We start from the raw sequence: 24,713 nt of genomic DNA, 5'->3' as shown, positions 1-24,713 counted from the left end.
CACTCCTTTTGAGGCCATCAACACTGCGTCTTTAGTGAACTTTGCCCCTTACTTCACTGACTCGGTTGTACGGCGCTACACTCCTACATACGTCACGGTTCTTCCGCCAGTGACATGCATTACCAACGCTGAGTGTCGAGTTGTGGTGAACTGGAAACTATGGAAACACCCAATGTTTGAAGCGGCAACAAGGAAGTGTGGAGAGAAAAGCCTATATTTCCTGTCACGCTTCTTGAAAGAACAATGGAACATGATCCAACAGTTCAGTGCACCTTAACTCATTACTGTGCCACACACCTCCAAGAACTCACTGCCGGCCGGCGTGGCCGAGCGGTTCTAGGCGCTTCAGTCTGGAACCGCGCGGGCGCTACGGTCGCAGGTTCGAATCCTGCCTCTGGCATGGATGTGTGTGATGTCCTAAGGTTAGTTAGGTTTAAGTAGTTCTAAGTTCTAGGAGACTGATGACCTCAGATGTTAAGTCCCAAAGTGCTCAGAGCCAAGACATCACTGAATAGCACTGACGTACAACTTCAGGTACCATGTCATTGGGAACTGTACCCTAAAGTAACTCCTAGTCTTTGTTAACGGGACACAGAAGTGAGTACAATACAGCCGGGTCTTACTGCAGCGCTTCTTATAAAGTCAATGGCGTTCATTCTTCCAGCACGACAACACCCCTCTGCCCATTAACAGACCAAACAAGTCCACAATCCCAGACGTTCTTAGGCTATTCTGGGATGATACGCAGTAACAGATTTAGGCACCACACTGTGGAGAACACTAACCGGAAGGACCCTTTAGTTTTTGTTGAATGAATGTGGATGTATGGGAAAAGCAGCTGGCCATTTCTGCAAGGTTTCTTACAGGACCAACAAGACACGATCTCCCTGCAGGGAAACTAGCTTCTACTCATTACTGAGTCACACAGCCTCGCAGTACGCGATCATCTTCATCTCATCTTGCAGTGATGTACAGACCTAACAGTGGTACCAGTTTGCATGCATCTGTAACCTAAAGTAACGTCTAGCGTTTTTAGTGTAAACGCAGAAATGTGAAGATTACTGGCATACCTATCTGCACCATTTCTTACATAACCCATGGGACATGATCTTCCAGCAGGACCATGCCATTATACTCATTACTCAATCACAGAGCACCACAATCCCAGAAGCTCTTCCCGTCAGTGAAGTACAGTACCAAGTTTGGACATGTCGCTTGCGTGTATCATAAGAAGAAAAAACCTCTAGGTTCTGTTCAGAAAATACAGATGTGGGGAGAACTCTTATGGCGCTTTCTGCAGAGTTCTTCTAAAATTAATAGGAACTCAACGTTTTTGGTGGGGTCATACACGTTTATTCGGGACTGGGTTACACAGTTCCACAATCCCAATCATTATTCAGCTCATCTGGTATTGACGTACAGTATCAACTTCAGGTATCACACTGTGTTGAACTCTACTGTAATTTGACCCATAGTGACTGTTGAGGGTACACAGAAATGTGGAGATTGCAGCCTGCTCTTTCTGCAGGTTTTTTTTGTTGTTGCCAAAGTCAGTGTGTAACATGATCTTCCAAAAAGTCAAGTCCTTTTTACTCATAAGTGTGCCACACAGGTCCAAAATCACTCACGTTCATGTACTGTTCCGACGTTCTGTATCATATTGCGCTAAACTTTAACTTAACTGTATCCTCAACACTTGCGAGACCCATCAACGAACACTGGTGCACAGTTTGACTCTTTCCGCAACATTTCTAGGAAATTCACTACAACACTACTTCGCAGCAGCACAAAACGCCTTTACTCTTCACTCATTTCTGGGTCCGGTAGATCTGCAGTCCCGAAAGTTCTTCAGCTATTGCGGCAGTGATGTGCTGTATCAAATGTAGTTATCAGGTTGTGCAGAACTGTAACCCAAAGTACGAGCAACTGCTCCTGTTTGATGGGCCAGTGCAGAAGTGTGGAGAACACACCCATCCCTTGCTGCACCGCTTACTACGAATTCAACAGGACATGATTCCTCTAGTAATTCAGTGCCTCACATCTTTGCAATCACAGATGTTTTTGAGCCAATCTGGCATTCATAAACAGTACTATTTTTGTGTATCGTGTTGTTGGGGACTGCTGCTGTTTTTTGAGACAACAAAGAAGTTTGAAGAATACAGTATGCACTTTCTGCTGTCTTTCTTACGAGAAACGATGGGGCATGACCTTCCAACATGACAACACAAGTTATCACTAACACAAATAAATATTATGTGACGTACATCAGATAAGGAGCCAGTGAGGAGCTGTTTACGGTTTGGGTACTGTGTTTTGCACAATATTAAACTGGAGTAACCTCTAATATTTGTTGAGAGGAAAACAAAAGTGTGAACAACACAGTCGGCCATTCTGCAGCACTTCCTGCGAAGTTAATGGGATATGACCTTCCAGCAGCCAACAATCGTTTGCTCAACACTCGATCACACAGCCTCGCAATCACAGACATTCTGCGGTTGATTTGGTGCTCATATAAAGAGCAAACTTTTGAAAATGTAACCTAACGTAACCTCCAGCACTCCTTGCACAAACAAAGACTTGTGGAGAATACAGCTGGCATTTTCTACAGCGTCTCGTACAAAATGGCGGCACGTGATCTTAGGGGGGGGGGGGGGGGGCAACGACACATTGCTCATAACCGTGTCACTAACCTCCACGACGCAACGTTTCTTTAGGTCCTCTGGTTGTGATATGCAGTAACTACTTTGGGTATCATGTTGTGCTGAACTATAAGCCACAGTAACTCCAAATGTCTGAGTGAGCACAAAACTGTGAATAATGCAGCTGGCTCTTTCTGCAATTTTTCTTCAAAAATCAATGACATGCCATCTTCCAACAGGACAACGCCTCTTTATTCATTACTGGCTCACAGCCGTCTACACAATCCAGACATTCCCTGGCTAACTGGTAGCGATGTACATTACGAGCTTTCGTATCATGCTGTGATGAACTGTAACTGAAAGTAACCATTGGTGATTGTTGAGAGGTTATGTCAGTCTGGAGAATATACCTGGCCTCTCTTGATCGTTCCTAGCACTATTAATGGGGCATGAACTTCCGAGAATGCAATACAACTTTACTGCAAAGCGTTCCAGGGCTGATCTGGCAGTGATGTACAGCACCGACGTCAGTCAGCAGTTTTTGGGGAACTGTAACCTAAATTAACCAACTGTGTTTGTCAATAGGTTATCATATGCCTTCACATACCGGATTAAGGACTAACCCTAATAACACCAACGCATTTTCCATAACTCGCATTGCTCAGGGAGGAGGGTGGGGAGGTGGGTTAAATATTCTAATACACTTTCTCAGTCTGTTCATCTTATACTTGTGACATCATCATGTACATTGTCGATTCTGAGTAGGACATCCTTACTGAACGCCCTGATAATCACGCAGGACAGGACAGATAGTTTAAATTGTGGAAAGGGGCCAAAATAAAGGCGTGTCAGTTACACTCGAACATACAACTTTATTATTTGATCAAACATTACAAGAGAGCAAAAAAAATTTTTTTTTAACTCACAGCTTCAATCTTTGGGACTTAATTAGCGGCTGAAAGCCACTTTAATTTAAAAACGGCTGAAGGCCAATTACTTAAAACGCAAGCATAATCAGAAATTTAAAAGGCAAGCCTTATCTTAAAACAGTTCTTCAGTTATGGTGAAGTAAATAAGTTAAATTCAAATCGGCTGAAGGGCTAACTCTTAAAACTCCATAATATTCATTTTTTAAATACCAATGACCTTACGTGAAACAGTTCTTTAATTTAGGCTGAATGCCTTAAGAGCAAACAACTCAAACTCAAAATCGGCCGAAGGCCCAAGAGTTAAATTTCAACAACATTAAAAATTTTTAACCCCAAGGCCTTATGTGAAACAGTTGTTTAAATTAGGCTGGAGGCGTTAAGAGCAAAACAACTCTAATTTTAAAACAAGTTGCCTAGAGGCCATACAAGTACAAACAACAAGAACAATTTTTAAAAAAATAGGGCAGTACACCCAAGGGCGGTCAGATGTTCGAGTTTCGGCCTGGAATTCAAACACTAGCGCTCGCTTAGGTGAGAGAGGCTGTCGGGCCAACCATCCTCAATCGTACGGCAACCATTTATTTAACTTTCTTGTCCAATCGATAAAATAAAAATCATAAACTAAATGGCGGAAGCCGACAGAGAAATGAGCAGCGTTTTAGACAAAAATGAGGAATAGGAAAGAAATCCCGTGATGGGAGAGAACAATATAATAAGTACAAGTGTAAGAAAGGTGCTTCGGGGCGATAACGTCTCGCACGTAAATTTCGATCCGAATGCGGAGCAAGATACTACGGCAGAGCATGCGACAACGGAAAGCCGTCTCGGTTTAGCAGATGACGTAGTGATCCAGCGACAACATGGCGTCTCAATTTTCCACAATCATTTGGAAAGCGAAATAGCCAGAGGACTGGATATTCCTTCAATACTGGGAAGCCATACGAGCTCCAACAGAAATTTCGCGTCACCAATAATAAACGATACGGCATCGTGAGTGTAACTGGACTGATAGTAAAAAGATACACCATGTGGTAGGTTTCTTTCAACGCGATGCCTCGATATGGACAGCGGATACAGCTCAAATACGTCAAACATACACTCAATTCAAACAAGCTTTCCTTGACAAATTTTGGTCTAAATTTGGGAGATTTCTGTGCAGGAAAGATTGAGACATGACGCCTTCAATATGGAACCCCATAATAGTAAAGAAGGGGGTTATGGAAGTATTTCGAAAAGTATAACGAGAAAATCTCATACTTGAGCAAGCGCATTTTCCAAGTACATGTGTCACAAATAACAGATGTTTATTTGTCACAAGGGAATGTTCCAGAAAGAGGAGATTGCACGTCGGTCGCACTTGGGATACTTGTTGGGTGATCCGATAAGGATAATGGGCGCCAACTCGACTTGAGAACATTTAACTGATAAAGACAGCTGTGTGCTTTGTTTGCGGTTCTTTAAGCGCAGCGTCATTTCGAATGTTGCTCACTCTGGCCCAAAGATTTTCGTTTTCTCGCCTCTCTCTTTGGTGGTTTCAACGCAAGAAGCACAACCACTTGTGCCCGTGAGCGCGAGAATCCCTTTCGTGGCTCCTTCAGCAGGAAGGGCCGCCTGTTTCCAACGGGCAGAGCGTCTCTTATACTGCATAAAGTTCAGCACCCTCGCACAACCACGGGTCTTCACCTAAGTGAGGTTTTAACGAAGTTCGTACTGCCCAGCTGCACGGGTACTGACTTTGTTGTGGGTAAATTCTTTCATCGCTGAGAATGACGATACCTGCGTGAGCAAAAAGAAATCCTAAATTACATAAATGGATGGCTAAAGTTTTTCTTATATGCATTGTCGTAGATCTACATAATATTTCAGGAGTCCTTTGTTTCGTAATACTTTTAATTAGCGTTATTTCAAACATTTCAGTAAACATTTTAATGAAAACCAAGTAAAATAACTCGGAAGACGAAGTTATTAGAGAACAAAACCGTAATACTGTCGTTTATTTTTGCCTACATATGAACGTAATTATCGTTGTTAGCTCACTATTCTGATTCCTATTCCTGTTCCGGTTTCTGTCTTGTGACTGCTGTCATCAATGTTGTTGCGATTGCTGATATTGCGTGCCGCGTAGAGTGAGGTACTGAAAATACACCAAATAACTTTAAAGAGCATACGGATAATTTTACAAAGGTATTACCTGCGCCATGTCGGCGTAATTTCTAACATTCGAGGATCTAGTTTCGAAGTCCTGAAGTTATTTAAAGAGAGAGAAAGGTAGATTCTTTACTGATTGGAACTGAAGATTTGTGATATTTGACGTTGCATGGAGTATCAATTTCGTGAGAAAATTTCTCCGCAACGGAAAACGCTTTTGTTTTAATGATGTCCATCCCAAATCCAGTATCATTTCAGTGACACTCTCTCCCCTATTTCGTAAAAATATAAATCGGGCCGCCCTTCTTTGAACGATGTACGCCGTCAATCCTCTCTGGTAAGGATCCCACACCGCGCAGCAGTATTCTAAACGAGGACGGACAAGGGTAGTGTAGGCAGTCTCCTTAGTAGGTCTGCCACATTCTCCAAGTGTCCTGCCAGTAAAACGCAGTCTTTGGTTAGCCTTCCCCACATCATTTTCTATGTGTTCTGTCCAATTTAAGTTGTTCGTAATTGTGATATCTAGATATTTAGTTGAATTTACGGCCTTTTGATTAGACTGATTTACAGTGTAATCTAAGTTTAACGAATTCCTTTTAGGACTCATGTGGATGACCTCACACTTTTCGTTATTTAGGGTCAACTGCCAATTTCCGCACCATGCAGATATCTTTTCGAAATCATTTTGCAATTTCTTTTGATTTTCTGATGACTTTACTACTCGATAAAAGACAGCGTCATCTGCAACAAAACCTAAGACGGCTGCTCAGTTTGTCTCCCAAATCGTTTATATAGATAAGGAACAGCAAAGGGCCTATAACACTACCTTGGGGATTGCAGAAATAACTTCTTTTTTACTCGATGACTTTCCGTCGATTACTACGAACTGTGACCCATCTGACAGAAAATCACGAATCCAGTCACATAACAGATGACATTCCATAAGCACGCAATTTCACTACAGGCCGCTTGTGTGTTACAGTGTCAAAACCTTTCCGGAAACCCAGAAATACGGAATCCATTTGCAATCGCTTGTGTACACCACTCAACACTTTGTACGAGTAAAGAACTAGTTGTGCTTGACAATAATGATGTTTTCTGAATCCGTGTTGACTGTGTCACCTGACTGTTCTCTTCGAGGTAATGCATAATGTTGGAACAATATGTTCAGAAATTCTGCTGCATATCCACGTTAGAATGATAGGGGCCTGTAAATCAGTGGATTACTTCAATAGTGGTCTGTCCTGAGCAACTTTCCAGTCTTTGGGTACAGATCTTTCGTTGAACGAGCGATTGTACATCATTCAAGTATGGAGCTATTGCATCAGCATACTCGGAGAGCAACCTACTTGGTACACAGTCTGGACCAGAAGACTTGCTTTTATTAAGTGATTTGAGTGGCTTCGCTACTCCGATGATATCTACTACGGTCTTCACGTTGGCAGCTGTTCATGATTCTAATTCGCGAATATTTACTTCGCCGTCTTTGGTGGAGGAATTTGGAAAGGCTGTGTATGTTAACTCTGCTTTGGCAGCACTTGGTCCACGGTATCTGCATTGCTATCGCGCAGAGAAAACATCGGTTGTGTCTCGCCTCTGTCATACTTTACATACGAGCAGACAGTCTTGGACTTTCTGCGAGGTTTCGAGAAAGTTTCATTGTGGAAACTACTATAAAAATCACGCATTAATGTCCAAAATGGTTCAAATGGCTCTGAGCACTATGGGACTTAACTTCTGTGGTCATCAGTCCCCTAGAACTTAGAACTACTTAAACCTAACTAACCTAAGGACATCACACACATCCATGCCCGAGGCAGGATTCGAACCTGCGACCGTAGCAGTCCCGCGGTTCCGGACTGCGCGCCTAGAACCACTAGACCACCGCGCCCGGCGCATTAATGTCCGCGCTAAAGTTGGAACCTCTGAAAAAGGTCGCCAATCTTGGAGATTTTGACTTCTTTAAATTTGGCATGCTTCCTTCGATGTTTCTGCAACACAGTTCTGACGACTTTTATGTCCCAAGGGGGATCAGCGCCGTCTCTTGTTAATTCATTTGGTGCACATCTCTGCTTTGCTGTCGATCTTTGAACTGAAGCCACATCTGGTGTAGTCTTATATTGTTAATTTGGAAGGAGTGGAGATTGTCTCTCAGGAAGCATCAAGTGACTTTTTACCTGGTTTTTTGAATAGGTATATATTTAATTTTGGAGGATTTGGGGGTTACAATATGCATTCTCGCTACGGCAACCTTGTGTTCGCTAGTCCCTGTATCTGTTTGCATGCTCGTTATTAGCTCAGGATTATTTATTGCTGAGAGGTGAAGTCTGTTTTCACACTGTTTACTATTCGAATAGGCTCATGAACTAACTGCTCGAAATGGTTTTCAGAGAATGCGTGTAGCACAATTTCTGACTATGTTTTAAGCGTATCTCCTGAATTTAACACGTATTATCGCTAACATATCGAGGATAAATTCAAGTCAACACCGACTACAATGGTATGAGTGTATGAGTCGGGTACGTCTTTGGATATTTTTGCCGACCTCCCAATTCAGATCATGCAATTCGGGTTTGATTTAAATTATTATGACCTCTGCACTCACAGGAAGTATCTACTTCAATTTCGCGACAACACGAACTGCTTCTGACAGCAACAGACACGACACCGTCAACCGTGTTTAGCCTATCCTTTCGGATCACCGTGGGGTTTTTTGCAATAATTTCGTCTCAACTTATCTCCCGCTCTAGTCAGGTTTCAGTGACTATAGCGATTTGAGCATCAGAGCTTTCTATTAGCGCTTGGAGCTCTGGTACTTTCCCAACACATGTACAGGAACCATTGGAGTAGCAGTTGTGATTTGTCGTGGCTAAGTTCTTCCTGTGTTCGTCCTGCAGCCTTTGATGAGGTGAAGCCCTTGTAGTGTTTTCCCGATACCCTGTAACGTAAGAAAACCGCCCAGTCCATGAGACACAGCCCCTGCTACCCGTGTAGCCGCCTCCTGCGTGTAGTGGACGCCTAACCTGTTCAGCGGAACCCGAACCCAACCACCCTATTGTGCAAGTCGAGGAATCGGCAGCCTACACGGTCGCAGGCCCTCGACTCGGCTCTGTACACAACAAGACGATGACACTGAATAATCAACTGGGAAGAGAAATGCAGGGATTTTTTCCAGCTGTACAGTGCAACCGTCAGTATTTCCAAAGTTCGCCTTCTGCTTCCTCACGCGAGCTCCTCAGAGACGTCCGTATGGTATGCAGGACCACAGCCGGCTGCCACGCTGTGTCTGGCGCGGCAGAACTCAAGTGTGCAGGGCACATTTAAATCAGACAAGGGATGTAGGGCAACAGAGCATCTCGAGAACGTAATTACAGGACGGACAACAGAATGTGAATTGCCGAGTTCCCTGCGATAGACGCTTTTGTCTAAATTTCTATGAAAACTCTGCTAACGTGCTTCGAGGAACACCACTCTCGTTTGACCCACGTTACAACATACGGAGAGGTGTCGTAGTGAGGAATAGCTAAGCTTTTCCGAAGTTACAATATTCTATGATGGTTGGACTGTTATCGGTACTGAAGTTACTTACTAGAACTACATAACGCCTTGACGTAAGAAAATGCATCCGTTGATTTCTTTTTAATGTTTCGTTCCACCCCTTGCATTTTCGTCATTTAAATTTTTCCTGGGTTTACCGAGCCTAAAAGTGGAGTGTCGAGAAGGTCACTTTGGAATAAAAATTTTGCAGCCGCATCGTAATTGTTTATAATGTTGTCTCGTGTGTCACAGAATACGTCAACTGCTCGCTGCATACTGCTGGATTAAGCTGACCACAGCCTTAAGTTTTCACGTGGTTTCATGAAATCGCAGTGCGAATCGTTAGGTGCGTTCGTTTTTCTCTCATTTAACTGATGCCTCACCTGCAGTTGATCCGCATACTTGTGCACTACAAATATCTGAACATCGTTCGCGTTGCTGATAACATTATTCTTTTTTCCTCCAGTGGGGTTGAACTTCTACAACCAAGTGATTAATTCAGTTATGTACGTTTCAAAACAAAGCTGAAAATCAATTATGGTAAGAATAAAATAGGATATACAGCGTGAGTCACGTGTAATTACCGCGGGAAACACCTCCCAAACCACGACAAACACTGGATAACGAATTCTACAGACCGAAAGTGAGGAAAAAATGGCTCTGAGCACTATGGGACTTAACTTTTGAGGTCATCAGTCCCCTAGAACTTGAACCTAACTAACCTAAGGACACACACACATCCATCCCCGAGGCAGGATTCGAACCTGCGACCGTAGTGGTCGCGCGGTTCCAGACTCTAGCGGCTAGAACCGCTCGGCCACTTCGGCCAGCCGAAAGTGAGGAAAGGAACTGGTGGAAGTGGTTAATACAAACCATTGAGAAATGCACGAAAGTATTTTTTCAACACACTTATGTTTTATAAATGGAAACCTGTTATTATTTAAAGCATAACTGAAAATCGAAAGAAATATGTAAAATTTTACGATGTAACAAACGGTATTGATTAAGTACATCCAGCATATGGGACACCACACACTCCACTGACTCATCTTGCAGAAATGATAATATGTCACCGGCATCTTCTTTCTCACTCTACGAAGTTCTCTGGGTTCCTTTCTGATGAACTGTCAACTTCAGCATGTGTTGTTGTTGTCGTTTTTGATACAATGCAATGTTAGCTTTGTTTATCGTTCAAATCCCTCAGCTTTGTATCAACACCCCTAGCAATGTACACTCTTGTGAGTTACTCGTCGACTAAGCAGTTCGACTACGCTCCGTAGCCTCGTGCTGTGCCCACTAATCGATTCCTCCAGTCCTGCCAGCCCCCCCCCCCTCCCCCTTCCCTGTTGCCATTAACAGCCAATATTGTGGTCGCATGGCAGACAATATGTGCGCCATCAAATGCATTAAACATTATTGGCCTTTTGCGACCTTGCACTCAAGGAATTACTTGTTATGCTCTCTTCCCAAAATTATATAATATTGTCATATTATGAAAGGTGGCTACACTGAGCCACAGCGCCAGAGATCGCGCTAGAGAGTATTGTTCCGCCGCCTCCACTGGCAGTGATTATTGAGATGTCGTAGTGGGCAGTGGTTGTCGAGGACTCGTAGTAGTCAGTGCTTGTTAAGAACTCGTAGCAGAGAGTGTTTGTTGAGATGTGCTAGTAGGGAGTGCTTGCTGAGATGTGATACTGAAAGGTTCTTGTTGAGATGTGGTAATAGCGAGTCGGTGTGGAGATATATTGTAATGATTAGAGTGATTTTGGTCAATATATGAAGGTAACGAAACTTGATTTATTTTTCATTATTTAATGTCGTAAATAATGCTTCATTACAGGTTCAGTCAACAAAGCATCTGGCTTGTGTTCTGGGATTAGAGTATAATTCTGGTTTTCTTGAGTAATTATGGTATTTCTATTTCCTTTAATTAATTCAGTATAAATGATATTTAAAATTTCTTGTGTTGTTGAAGAAGAACCGTGCCAGATGCGTACGTTGAGTCATACTCCCACACACAGGACAGTTACACTTGTGCTTTGGCTTCGTAGGTTTTATAGTTGCTGGGGACTTAATTAATTAATTGTGTTAACGAAAATTTTCATTTCATTCTTTGTTGTTGTTCTATGCAGTCAGATTGCGTAATAATACTAGTCAGGCCCAACCGTTTACGAGACTTCGTGATCGGACAGTACAGCGACTGAAAATTAAAATTATTTGTATTTTATTATTAATTAAGCCCCCATGCACGTGGCGACCGCTGCTTCGGATCGTCCCTTGGAATCTTCTGATTGTAAAAATAGTAGACAGTAGTATTGTTGTAGTAATTTGTAGTTTAGTAATTGTAGTCTATTTTGCATGTGTAGATTTGGTAATTGTCATTCTTCTAATGGTATTTTTTCTCAGAATTTAATTTTGTTGTCTTGTATACGCGTTTGACAATTTAGTGCAATTATTTCAATTGTTCGTTAAGCGTGTTTGAGGGAAACATTTCGTGTAAATGGTATTGTTGGAGATAAAGAGTCATTGTGTGTAATTTTCGTACAGTGACGAGTTTTGTATTTTTTTGTAAATGATTACGCGATCAATGAAAAAGGCGAAAATGATGGACAGTGAGAATGACGAAATTGTTAACATGGCGAACTCGCCAACAGAGGAAAACAGTATAATGAATAATGAAGTGGAAAACAGTTTAATAAGTCGGGAAGATAGTCCGGAACCATTTCAAAATTTTTCTCAATCAGAAAATTCACAGAATACGAGATTAATGACAGAAGATTCTGGAATAGTATTGAACACAGATAGCCTTACAGCTATTGACGAATGAAACTGGTCTTGCGGGAAATGTTAGGGGCGAAAGGAATTTCGAACAAGTTAATACGGAGCAGTTGATGGGTGTAATATTAAATTTGGCATCTGAATTAAAAACACAAATAGGAACAATTCAAACTGAGATGGGAACTTTGAGATCTGAATTAAAAACAGATAGGGGACAATGGAGCAGTTTCGATCTGAATTTAAAACAGAGATAGGAACAATTAAAACAGAGATGGGAACTTTGAGATCTGAGTTAAAAACTGATATGGGAACAATGGAAACACAGTTTAGATCTGAATTAAAAACACAGATGGGGACAATGGAAACACGGTTAGACTCACGAATAGGGACATGTTTCAAAAATATGAAAGATGAATTAAAGAAAGAAATCAGAGAAGAAGTACAACCGATTTTGAATTCTCACAATAATAGATTAATTGCAGTAGAGATTAGACAAAGGGAACAGGATAGAGAACAGGAGGAGAGAGATCGCGTGATAGTACAGAAATTTTCAGAGTTAAATTTACAATGTGCGCACGATAAGGAAGAAATATTTGAGAGAATCGAGGAATCCGTATCAAATGACAGAATAAATAACTTAACGCAACAGTGTGAACAGTTAACTACTAAATGTGACAATACTGAAACCCGAGTCGCGACACTTACGGAAGACGTAAATAAACAGAAAGAGCAATTAGGTGACTTATCGGAAAGAGTTGAGGAGATTTCAGATAAATTGACAAGTCTTAGTTTAAATGGGGACAGAGATTCAGATGATACAGCACCATTGCCATTTGCGGAAACTGAAGAGTGCCAGAACATAAATAAGCATGTTGAAAATCAGGGAAAATTTAATGAATGCGTTAAAAGGGAAGTTGAGGCATTACGAAAGCAAGTCAAACAAATCGAAGGCGAAATTGTAGGAAAAGACGGCACAAGAAATTTAGAATCACAGATACCAGAGGGGTTTGAAGAAAATAATTTGTTTCATTTACGGGATGCAACAAGAGAGCGCCAGGCGCGTGAATTTAACAATAATCGTCATTGTGACTGGGACAGACGCGGTAGGTCTTTGTCGCCACGAGGAGAGAACTTTGACTATAAACACTTTTTGACTGTTCGGAAATTTAAGATCTTTCGTAATTCTAAGAATTACATACATCCATGTTCGTGGTTAGATCAATTTACGTACGCACTTCCGCCAAAGTTGCCACTAAGTCACAAACTGGAAATTATGTGCGGCTATTAACGTCCTCAGGGGATTCACTACACTAAGTGAATATGTGCCGTAGCGCTCACAGGGCCCCGAGCTGTAGTGGTGCTATTTCACTTTTAGTTTTCTGCACCGCTGCCTACTCTTTCAATATTCTTTGCATCTATAAAAGCAATTCTTCTACTATCCATCTATCTAGAGAGTAAGTAAACAATAACCGGATTTGACTGTTTTACCCGAAAGTGACTTCGGAAATTACTATTTGGACTTACTGTATCTTCTGCAGCATTCATTGGTAGTTGAAACGAAATCTTACCTGCTTATCTTCGTGACAATATTACTTCATATGTTGACGATATTCTTATTGCTAAACATTCTTGGAGTGAGCACAACAAAATTTTGGATTCATCATTACGTATTTTTGCAAGAGTTGGCATTACTGTGAACTTGGAAAAATCTGAATTTGGTCGTTCTCAGGTGAAATTTCTCGGTCACATTATTTCTACAGAAGGTATTCTCCCTGATCCAGAGAAACTAGACGCTATTCGTAATTATGCTGTTCCTACCACAAAACGTGATGTTCGTAGTTTCCTTGGTGTCTGTAATTTTCTTAGACGCTTTGTTAGATTGGACAATTTGGCCACACCTCGTTTATGTGAACTATCTGGAAAAAATTCTAATTGGTGTTGGGATGAGGAAGCTCAATCAGAATTTGAACAACTTCGTGATGCTTTAGTTGCTGCTCCACTTCTTTCACATCCGGATTTATCTACAGATTTTTGTTTGGCGACGGACTCATCATACAAGGGCCTAGGTGCACACTTATTTCAAGAGATAGAAGAAGACGGCGTTGTAGTACAGAAAACTATTGCCTTTGGAAGTCGTGTTCTCTCTAAATCAGAGAAGAATTATTCGATTACGGAACTTGAAGCTTTGGCTGTTGTATGGGCTTTCACAAAATTTCGCACATTTTTGTTTGGCAGACATACTAAAGTTTACACCGATCATCGAGCCCTGGAATTTCTTATGTCAACAAAATTAACTCACGGCAGATTGTCACGATGGGCGTTGTACCTACAGGAATTTGATTTTAGTATTGTTTACATACAGGGATCTTCAAATATTGTTGCTGATGCTTTATCACGTGCACCTATGGGTTTGAAACAAAGTGCTGAAGAGGACTGCAAAGAAAACCATTATTGTTTGATGTACATTCAAGGTGTTGCGTTTGAGAACTTTATTTCGTCTTCGCTCCAGGACATCGCTAAGGAGCAAAATAAGGATCCAATCTGGAAGGACATTAAGGAGAAGTGGAGGAGAAAGGAAAGCGTAGCGATCAGACAGTATTATTTAGTTCGCAATGATATTCTTTTCAAACGAAAATCGGTCGACAACTCTGTTTGGTTAGTTTGTATTCCTGATGAGTGGGTCAATAAATTGATTTGGTACACACATTTCAGTTATGCGCACTTTGGTCCCAGAAAATGCTTTCATAAATTACGAGAAAATTGTTACTTCAGTAATATGGAAAAACATATTCGATCTGTTCTTGCCAAATGCAAATTATGTCAACTATTTCTCACAGAGCACCGTTGTTTCCTATCATTCCAGCGAAATTAAAGGAGATGGCTGCAGTCGATTTGTTCGGTCCAGTGGTTCGTTCTACTAATGGTTTTGCGTACATTTTCGTAGCAGTGGAATTGACATCAAAATATGTGTGCTTTACACCTTTACGCAAAGCAACAGCTCGTTCAGTATCTAATGCTTTCATTAAACATTTTCTTAAAGAAGTTGGTCATGTTGATAAGGTTATATCAGATAATGGATCACAGTTTCGTTCTAAAATTTGGCTTCGTACTCTACGGCGTCGTAAGATTAAACCAATTTTTATTTCACTTTTTCACCCTCAATCTAACGCTTCAGAAAGATGGATGAAGGAAATTAATAAATTGTGTCGTCTTTATTGTCATCAGAATCACAGAACTTGGGATTAGTATCTTCATATTTTTCAAAACATTCTGAATGAACTTCCTAATGACTCAACTTCGTTACCGCCTCTATTGATATTAAAAAATAAAGTACCAACAAATCGCATTTCTGAAATCGTTCCTTTTCCGCCTTCACGGAAACTGCGGCATTCTGAAGTTGTCAACCTGGCTCTACAAAATATTGCATCTGCGGCTGCTAGAAGAGAGAAATCAGCTAAACGTCCTGGTCGTTTAAAAATCTTGTCAGTTGGTCAAAAGGTGTTAATTAAGTCTCATCGTTTGTCTCATAAAGGAAAAGGCTTGTGTCGCAAATTTTTTCTGCTTTATAACGGTCCATGTAGGGTTCGCAAAATTATTCATGACAACACTGTTGAAGTAGAAACTATTAAATCTCGACGCTCTAAGGGAATACATCATATATCTAACGTTAAAATTTTTTTGGAATGACATACTTTTGACAAACTAACAGCTACATGTAAACATGCGGAGAGTACAAGGATACCGCGCTGTGTTTTGGCGGCGGCACATACTCAAAGCAACAGTCAGTCTGCGCGCCGCACAAGGCAGTCGTTGACCGCAAACAATCACTTCCTACGTCACGCGCCTACAGCTGATCGAGCGCACAGTGTGAATGCACTGACAGCCGTAAACAAATACACAGTCTAATTTTTCCGACTAAATTCTGTATAAAGCTATGGTGACTTTATAAATTATGTTATTAACGTTCAGTATTTTTCAGGATACGGTTGTATAAAATATTTAAGACCTTCAGGTAAATTCTGTGCGTGTCCGACGTTAAGACGACTTGCTATGGAGAAAATTTCAGGAAGAATGTAATTTCGAAGAAAAAAGTAATAAACTAAAAAGGGTAACTATTAATTGAGTTTATTTTTCAGGTAACATATTTCCACTTAGGTATGTACTTTAGATGTAATTTGCTGCTCCCGATTACGTGATTCATAGCTTGTGCTAAATTTCATGTTCTATGAATTTACTTGTGAAGCGACGTGCTTGCGTACATTAACTGATCTTGACAATGTTTTATTAATGAACACTGTTATTACTTGCGTATATTATGCATCGCTTGGCTGCTATGCTTTTCCACTGATGTCATATTTTTTTTATTATGTGCCTGCTGTGCTTATTTATTTAAATTATAATTGTCACCTGATTAGTTGTGCTGTTATGTATGTAGGTTACACTTTGTGATTTATCTGCTTGCGCCTTCATGTTTACTTATTAAGATTACATATAAACATTTATTTGCTTATGCTGATATGATGCTAATGACTTGTTTATTACGTAAGATATATGTTTGCTGCTGTGCGTATGGATTGCATATTTACACACTTCTGTTTTGTTGTCATAACTACTCTTCAATTTAGAATATAGAAATGCTGATATACTGTGTACGAACATAGAGTTTAGGTCACACTGTGGTATTAATTATAGATTGTTCGCTTGGCAGAGCCTCGTTGTAGGAATTGTGCTGCATCCACTTGTTGACATTCAGTTCTCTACTGGTATATTTACTCGCTATTGCATGTTTTGCTTATGCTCAGTGCCTTATATTTTTAAGATAAGAAAATGAACTGCTATAATTCGACGAACGACATGAGCACAAGAAACTTCATAGAAGTCACATGAGCTGAGGTATTATGGAAGCTGTATAAATTTATGCTAATAGGAAGGAAGCTAACGACATGACATACCAAAACTAGGTTTAGACCATTGACAGTATTACACTGCATTTTTCGTGAGCAATTGAAATAGGAAGTGACACTTGACACAAAAAATACTCCACATGTTTGCTTCTGCTATGATTCTTGAAGTGGTGTACACACTGTGAAATATTATGATCATTCACACTCCGTAATCGTACTTAATTACTGAGAGTTATTCGAACTAAAGTCTGTTAGAGGTCATGTATGCATTTCTTTTATTTAATGATGGACAAGGAACCAAAATGTATCTTATAATTTATAATGAGTAGAAAATTTGGGTCAGATGGATTACACAGAGGTTGTGTGTGGACACTGTGTCTTCGGATTGTATGGGATGATGAATTGAAGTTGCACTAGGATTTTGTCTGTACTTGTTCGAGGAGACTGACTAGAGGAAAGAGTTGTTATGGAAGTGAAATGATATTGGTGCTGAGGTTTATATATATCGACGTAGTGAAGAGGTATTATTGAAGTATTAAGATTAAGTTATGATTATTGGAGTTTTCGTGGACAAGAGGTAGGGTAAATGATATTGATGATAAGGTTTATATGTATCGACGTATTGAAGAGGTATTAGTGAAGTATTGAGATTATGTGATGCTGATGATTATTGGAGTCTTGGTGGATAAGAGGTAAAGTAAGTGAGGAGCATATTTCTTTTTGTTGGTCTATATGGAACAAGGAGGATAAAGATGGCAGACTAGAACACTCAAGTAGAAGGAAGTTTGTCTACACACACACTTTGTCAAATCACTAAGCAGTATATACTTTTTTTTGGAGAGAGGAAGTAATTGCATATCTTGGCTCACTGACAGTTGTTCAGCAACCGTACATTTTGATCTGGCTTGGCAAACATTGGTCTTGACATGATGACTATGACGTTGACTAACTATTATTGACTGTTATACATTGCTGCCACTACTACTTGATACACATGATGAACATAAAATTTGGACAGAATTGCATTTACACAGTTAACACTATTCAACTACACAGGAGCACTAAATGTGGATGAAAGATGAGTGAGTGTGTTTTGTGTGTTTTCCTTTTATAATCCCAGAGAAGTGATCCCAACCTATCTCCTAAATATTATTTTACTTGTTGGTAGTGGCTTGCACTGACACCCATAAATATTATAGGTTTACTGCTATTTGTGTATTGTAATAGTTAATATGACAATTATCTGATATCATTTGTGTGTTTATTATTATTTGTATGATGAACTGTCTAATTAGTGATAGGGAATAGTATGGACTGTTATTTGCACTTTTTCTACATGATTGGTGCCACTAGGACATGTTTAATTTCTGCTTATAAACTCTGATGAACAGTGTGATCAGTGATAGTGAATTTTATGGAACTGCTTCTGCTGAGAAATGTGACTTGTTGATGTCTGCACCTGCTCAACATTGCTGGGTGCCACTGATGGACTGTTTCTACTGAAAAGATGTCACCTGTCGCTGTCTGCACCTGCTCAACATTGCTGGGTGCCACTGATGGACTGCTTCTACTGAAATGATGTCACTTGTTGGTGTCTGCACCTGCTCAACATTGCTGGGTGCCACTGATGGACTGCTTCTACTGAAATGATGTCACTTGTTGGTGTCTGCACCTGCTCAACATTGCTGGGTGCCACTGATGGACTGCTTCTACTGAAATGATGTCACTTGTTGGTGTCTGCACCTGCTCAACATTGCTGGTGCCACTAATGGAACTGCTTATACTGAAATGGTGTTACTTGTTGGTGTCTGCACCTATTCAACATTACTGGGTGCCACTGATGGACTGCTTCTACTGAAAAGATGTCACCTGTTGATGTCTGCACCTGCTCAACATTGCTGGTGCCACTAATGGAACTGCTTATACTGAAATGGTGTTACTTGTTGATATCTGCACCTGTTCAACATTGCTGGTGCCACTAATGGAACTGCTTATACTGAAATGGTGTTACTTGTTGGTGTCTGCACCTGCTCAACATTGCTGGGTGCCACTGATGGACTGTTTCTACTGAAAAAATGTCACTTGTTGGTATTTGCACATGTTGACCATTGCTGGGTGCTACTGCTGGAACTGTCAACTACTTGTTTCTTGGGCTATGGAAAGCGTTTATGTGAATATTTGTATAAACTGATTTTTTGTGTATTACTGTTTGTGAAAAGTTATGAGACTCTTACCTGCACATATTCGTCATTGCTGACGCTATTGATTGAACTGTTTAACCACATAATACTTGTGTAAACTGTTATGTAAAGTCACATGTATGAAAGAATTTGTATTGCTTACTGTATTCTATATATTAGGTTATTGAAAGGTCAGTGCAAAGCCAAAATTTTATCTAGTTATACGATATTTATGCATTAATATTATCTTTTATTTTTGTCTGTATTTTTTTGACGAATTTGTGGTATTTTCACCACCAATGCTGGCAAAAATACCATCAAATTCTAGCCCGTGGAGGAAGGGCATATGAAAGGTGGCTACACTGAGCCACAGCGCCAGAGATCGCGCTAGAGAGTATTGTTCCGCCGCCTCCACTGGCAGTGATTATTGAGATGTCGTAGTGGGCAGTGGTTGTCGAGGACTCGTAGTAGTCAGTGCTTGTTAAGAACTCGTAGCAGAGAGTGTTTGTTGAGATGTGCTAGTAGGGAGTGCTTGCTGAGATGTGATACTGAAAGGTTCTTGTTGAGATGTGGTAATAGCGAGTCGGTGTGGAGATATATTGTAATGATTAGAGTGATTTTGGTCAATATATGAAGGTAACGAAACTTGATTTATTTTTCATTATTTAATGTCGTAAATAATGCTTCATTACAGGTTCAGTCAACAAAGCATCTGGCTTGTGTTCTGGGATTAGAGTATAATTCTGGTTTTCTTGAGTAATTATGGTATTTCTATTTCCTTTAATTAATTCAGTATAAATGATATTTAAAATTTCTTGTGTTGTTGAAGAAGAACCGTGCCAGATGCGTACGTTGAGTCATACTCCCACACACAGGACAGTTACACTTGTGCTTTGGCTTCGTAGGTTTTATAGTTGCTGGGGACTTAATTAATTAATTGTGTTAACGAAAATTTTCATTTCATTCTTTGTTGTTGTTCTATGCAGTCAGATTGCGTAATAATACTAGTCAGGCCCAACCGTTTACGAGACTTCGTGATCGGACAGTACAGCGACTGAAAATTAAAATTATTTGTATTTTATTATTAATTAAGCCCCCATGCAATTATTTCTTTATAAATCTTAAATTACTATTTACTGAAGCGATGAGTAGTGAAGATGATACTGTTTTAGAAGTTTTTGTTGGTGTGGTATACTCAAAAACATTCTGGCATGTGCAATGCCATGAGACATTTCTTACAGATATACCACGTGTCAATTTTCTTCTTCCTTGCTTTGGACACGACAGAATTTTTGCAGTGTGTTTTCTTGATGGTATTTGGAGGCTAAACTCAACAAAATGTGTCCAATCTGCTGCTTGCAGTCTAATAGGGGAAACCCCAGACTAACGTAGTCTGCTAGAGTGACCACCTCCACTGTATTCCAGCCAGCTGAATTCTAAACTGATTGAAACAAGATTTTTTCTGACACTTTGTTTACTAGCATATGGCAATTGAAAATCCAACTTGTTCATCAGATAAAAGAAAATATCCTTGTATCTTCCGGCATATATTCTCACAAGAAGGAAAGATGACAACTGCCAGTCCTGTGTGTCAACTGCATTCATTGAACTGCTGTATTGCGTAATTGCTCGGGTCTTCTGGACTGGAGTTTTGGTTTTCCCATCAGGTTCTCCTGTTTCTGTCACACTGACACCTACATAGATAGTAGACAGAATATTCCCTTCTTTTTTATTCATCTGCTTCAGAGCTATGAGCTTGTGTGAAAATAACACAAGGCTCTCCTTTTTTTAGTTTATATTTTTGGATCTGGTCTGGCATATTTTACATTGTGGAGCTAACTGTTCCTATGGTGTTTGTGCCCTTTCATATATATATATATATATATATATATATATATATATATATATATATATATATGTGTGTGTGTGTGTGTGTGTGTGTGTACATTTGAATTACAAAAAAACAAATAATAAAAAAAAGTTGCATGGCGCGAGATTCGATCTGGCGATCTTTAGATTACGTACGCGAGCGCTTACCGCTGCGCCACGACTCTATAAAAAATTATTAATCGTAGAGAGTATTTCACCGCAACGGTTTCTTTTAACTCGATTTTCTCGACAACGGCTGAGAAGTGCATCTTGGTGCTTTGCCACATTACACCTCTGGCCATGAGCTTCTATTACGCGCAGTATGAATCGAATCTGAATTTCACAATTGGCGGCCTCCCCTTGAAAGATCAAAAATAGTTGTATTTTGGAAGTTAGTAAAAAAAACAAAAAAAAACGTAGTTTTCCGACAGTCAAGAATTTAAATAAATACAGTGATGTAATAGTTAACCTTCAGTGACTATGTACGACGATCTGATAACACTTTCAGTGTTCATATATAAAGTTGGAAAGTTTTTAGTTTCAGAAAACCTCTGTGACTTTTCTATAATAATAATTTCAAGAATTCTAAGTAAATATGTGTATTGTGTGTTAGCGTGCGTGTGAATGAGAGTGCGTGTGTGAGAGTATGTGGGACGTTCGGCATTATTAAAAACTTTTACTAAAGACAACCACTGAATATCGTGTGCAGAAGTAATTGGCCGATCACTGACTGTATTACAAGTAATTGGTTTCGGAATTTGGGAACGTAAAAGTTCTGGCTGTTTTAGGTATGGTGATAACTGTGAGGAGAAACTTTAGTAATTTTCGTAAATGTGGGCTGATGATGTTGCTTAACGGCAATAAAGATCTATTGAAGGTTTAAATTTGAACTTCATGTTTAAAGTACGGGTGACATCCCCTTTCCGAATCATTCCTTTAAAGTACACAGACAATTTTCAGCAAATTTTACTTATAATGGCCTCCGGCGTGTAGCTATGAGGTTACAGTTTCCTCGACACTGCCTTTCTGTGATCTCGTAAGTAGCTGCAGTCAGGAGTTTAGGTGCGAAGATGTACCGATGTAAAGAGGTAGGTGAACAAAAATTATAAAAGAAATTGCATTGCAGCAGCAACGTATAATCCGTCGCAATTGGTTCATCGTACGCACGCACGTAAAATTCTGTCGCAGGTTAAATCAAGATGCTTTCAAAAGTAAAGCAGTGCAGTTTCCTTACCTCAGAAATCTCGGTTCAAATAAACTGTAATTTTGAAACTACGTGGCAGATTAAAACTTTGTGCCGGATCGAGACTTGAACTCGGTAACTCTGCCTTCTGTGAGCAAGTGCCATGCCGCCTGCCTTCCGAGTTATCCGAGCACGACCCACGGTCCGTCCCCACACCTTTACTTCTGCCAGCACCTCGACTCCTACCTTCCGGATTCCACAGAAGCTCTCAAGTGAAACTTGCGGGACCAGAACTCCTGGGAGAAAGGATATTGGGCAGACATGGCCACGTCACAGCCTGAGGGATGTTTCCAGAATTAATTTTTCACTCTGGAGTAGAATGTGTAGTGATGTGGTAGATTTGGTAGAGCACTTTAATGTGAAAGACAAAAGTCCCGAGTCTGAGTTTCGATTTGGCAGAGTTTTAAACTGTTGAGAAGTTTTGTATCGGTGGACCCTCCACTGCAGAGTGAAACACTGACCCTGAAATTGTAATTTTGTCTGTCCAATCGAGAAGCCTGAAGCAGTTACACAATACAACAGTCCAATGAATGCAGTTGACACAAAGGACCAGTAGTCACCACACCCTCTTAAGAGAAGATATGCCAAAACATATAAGGATATTGTCTTTTTCCTGGTGAACATTGGGATTTTCGAATAATACATCATTGTACACAAAGTGACAAAGAAAATTTGTCTCAATCAGCTTAGAACTCAGCTGGCTGAGACATAATAAGAGCTGGACGCTCTAGCAGACAACCCTAGACGTGGACGGTCCCAATCTGGGGTTTCCGCTATTAGACTGCAAGTAGCTAATTGGCCACATTTGGTTGAGTCCCATGTCATATAATATATAACCAATATGTTTCTGTTGACAGCATTGCTGTATCCACTCTTCAAACTGGCATCTGCAACTGAGGTGCATTCCAAGCAAACAGCATTTAGTTAGTTAAGTTCCTTTGGCAGAAAACCACACCACCACAAGTATTCACAGGCATACTTTTATATATATATATATATTCTACAGAGGGGGGGGGGGGGGGGAGGGTAGCCCCCCACAGGATGGGACAATAGTATACCATGTACATCTATTATACTTAAAGTAGAGCGTTAAAGAAGATGAGTGTGGCAGTGCGTACCCTAGCTCTGCTAGGTACGTGCCGGGACACAATTGTGGAAGCGGACTGATAAGGCCGGGCTGTGGTTAGATAAGGATGTGCTATACAAGTCAGTGTTTCTGTTCTTCCCAGGGGCGCACCTGAAGTTACTTCAACATAAGGACTCTCCATCCAAGATAACATGCTGTGTCCTTCCTACCAAAACGTCCTCAATCCAGTGACAAATTTCACTTTGTACTGCGCATCATTGTAATTGAGACAACAAGCATAGGCATGATGCTGAATCAAATGATTTTCAGAAATCAAGAAATACTGCATCTGCCTTGTTGCCTCGACCCAAAGTTTTCAGTATGCCGCGTGAGAAAAGTGTGAGTTGGGTTTCACATGATCGATGTTTCCAACATCTGTGCTGGTCGGCGCTGAGGAGCTCATTCTGTTCGAGGTGCCTCATTGTGTTTGACTCAGAACACGCTCTAAGAGTCTACAACAAGTTGATGTCAAGGATATTGGACAGTAGTTTTGTGCATCACTTCTACTACCCTTTCTGTAGACAGGTGTGACCCATGCATTGTTGCAAGAAATGGGCAGGGTTTTTTGTTCAAGGGACCTACAATAGATTATAGTTAGACGAGGGCCTAACTGAGCTGCAGATTCAATGTGGATCCTGACAAGGATTCCACAGCGGCCTGGAGCTTTGTTTAGTTTTGACGATTTCATCTGTTTCTCAACTCCACTATACCTACTTCACTCATCTTCTCAATGGTACGAGGCTTAAATTGGGCAATTGTGTTTCACTTTGTAAAGCTACAAGTGGAAATGGAGTTAAGCATTTCAGCCTTTGCTTTCCTTCCCCCAATTTCACTTTCTGTCTCAATCACTAGGGACTGGACACTAACCTGATGTCGCTAACAGCCTTTACACACGACCAGAATTTCTTTGGCTTCTGTGAAATGTCACTTGGCAATATTCTGCTACGGTAGTCACTCAAGGCATCACTCATTGCTCTTTTGACAGCCAGACATGTGTCGTTCATCATTTCTCTAGCTCTGTTTCTTTAGAAGTTTCTTTATAGTGGCTATCTACCCCGGAGGTTTCCTCACATTACGGACTGCTCTACTGGGTACATATCCATCCAGTGCGTGGTCAACTGTTCTTTTACACTCGAGCCAGAGTTCCTCTACATGCTCCTGACCTGTGCCGAAAGCTTGCCTACCCCTGATACTGAATCTTGGCCAATCAATGTGCCATACAACTTTGATTTCTACCAAGATGGATCTGAATTCACCCCCTCTATTTCCCATATGCGTATCCTTTCGATATACATTTAAATTGTCCCCAAAATTCTCACTGCTATCAATTTCATGTTTCAAGCAGCTTTCTGTACATCGT

This window comes from Schistocerca nitens, chromosome 11, assembly GCF_023898315.1.
Source record: "Schistocerca nitens isolate TAMUIC-IGC-003100 chromosome 11, iqSchNite1.1, whole genome shotgun sequence".
Taxonomy (NCBI): domain Eukaryota; kingdom Metazoa; phylum Arthropoda; class Insecta; order Orthoptera; family Acrididae; genus Schistocerca; species Schistocerca nitens.
This window is presented reverse-complemented; position numbering follows the sequence as displayed.